This window comes from Pinus tabuliformis, chromosome 2_1 (genome assembly GCF_031772625.1).
Source record: "Pinus tabuliformis cultivar Carrire ecotype Pingquan chromosome 2_1, CPIR1, whole genome shotgun sequence".
NCBI lineage: Eukaryota > Viridiplantae > Streptophyta > Pinopsida > Pinales > Pinaceae > Pinus > Pinus tabuliformis.
The window spans coordinates 667,212,482-667,214,315 of record NC_142299.1 but is presented as its reverse complement, the minus strand read 5'-3'; the positions used below and the strand labels follow the sequence as shown (position 1 = coordinate 667,214,315).

At 36.5% G+C, this 1,834-nt stretch overlaps 1 long non-coding RNA gene across 1 annotated transcript; it reads left to right on the top strand.

Moving 5' to 3' along the window:
• The first annotated feature begins 442 nt into the window (after window positions 1–442).
• Window positions 443–1,539, top strand: LOC149202359 (uncharacterized). Its single transcript, XR_016253517.1, has 3 exons — window positions 443–889; window positions 984–1,025; window positions 1,117–1,539. It is a non-coding gene; the product is annotated as an uncharacterized LOC149202359 (long non-coding RNA).
• The last annotated feature ends 295 nt before the right edge of the window (window positions 1,540–1,834 follow it).

Sequence of the window (1,834 nt, the reverse complement as noted above, 5' to 3'; positions counted from 1 at the left end):
TTTATTTGAATTATGAAAATCAATTCGACTATAAACCAAATTATTTTGGTTATAATGACATAAAACAATTAATATAAACATCTCCAACCTTCGTGAAATATGGATATTGTAACACTCTCATCTTTATATATATATATATATAATTACTATCTTATAAAAATAAAATTTCTAGAACATTCAAAAGAGGGACTTCTCGAGACATAACACATACCAATGTATTTTATTCAAACACAAGCATATAACTTAGCAATCAACTACAGGTTTTGTAATTGATTTTTGAATGACCATATCACATAATTTCTACATGGTGTTCCATTAAATGGTTTGATATTTTGTCTGTCGAGGAACGAGGTCTGGTCTTCCATTAAATGGTTTGATATTTTATCTGCCGAGGAACGAGGTCTTTATTTTGTTACAATACTTGTTGTTAAGTCGGTTTATTGGCAATTCAATAAGCCGTATGGTTAAACATGCCCCCTGGTGCCGGGAGGGAACCAACTATCCACTTGCACATTCGCCAAAGATAACTATCCCGAGAATTCCACGGGACACACCTGGAAGAGGCCACACCATTGAATTGGGTATGGTTTCAATCTACGACGATGCTTCACTGAGGAAGGATAAGAAAAACTAATGGGTTTTCTCTCGGTTTCTCCCCGTCATTTGCGTGGATGGTAAGCTGAGGGCTTTGCTGCAACCTTAGTAGGTCCTCCCTCATCCTTCAGTTGCATACTCTCCCTTTTTGTGAGTTCCATGAGGGTAGACTGTTCGATGGAGTTAGGTTGACGATGGCTCTCGGATCTTGTAAATTTTGCTGTAGCAGAGGCCACAAGACTTCCAAACTTTTACTGGATTTTTATGATGTGTCCAATTTTGAAGGATGTGTAAGGTACTGTAATGTTATATTCTCGGCATTTTCTAGATGATTTCTATCTTGTAAACATGGAACCCCAACTCATTCACCCACTTCGAGACAATTGCAGGGCATCGACAAGGGCCTTTGAAATCTCACTGTTCACAGGGATGTAAGAACTATTTTTAGAAGCCTGTTATTTCCGGTCTACTCTAGCCAACTAATGTTTTTGCAGTTCCTTACTCCAATTTCTTTGTTTGCAGGCTTTCGCATAGCTAATATACCTTATGGGCTGAGAGGTGTCTCTTCCAGGGTTTCTGAATGTAAAAGGGTTATGCGATTGACATCCTAACAAAGGGTTTTCTCTTAAACGTGCCTAAATCATCTTCACTCCTTCTAGAAAGTGTTTACTAAAGTTGTACTAGTGGCTTTCCATTCAAACCCTCTGTGGGATATGGAAATTAATTTTACAGTTCTTGACCTGATTTCTTTGGGTTCGTAATAGAGTTTAACTAGGTTTTTTCCGTGTAAATTTTATTCTTATTTCATATGAGGTTGTTCGAATCTTACCACACTTAGAATCCCGAAGATCTCTGGTTCAGTTGTGGCCATGTTTCCCATGGTTATGATCTGAGCAATACTTTGTGCTTCTTTTATTATGTGCACTTCTATACTTCATATTATAAGAGAATTTCAAGTTTTATACTTCAGAGCTCAATTTCTTTGTCTGTCTCATCATTGGTAACCCTTATTCTTAATTTTGGTTTCATTTTAATTTTTCTATGGAGATTAGTCAGGATTATTGTGTATATTATATGGAATAATTATGAACTTTATTTTCTTTTCTTCAATGAAATTTGGTTCTGGTTGTGCATGGCATAACTGTGGATTTTCTCTTGATAATGAAATTGAAGGTTTCTTGATTTATCTTGGTCGTTGTCTCCACTTTAGGACTATTCCGAGGTGGTCGTTGAGTTTAGC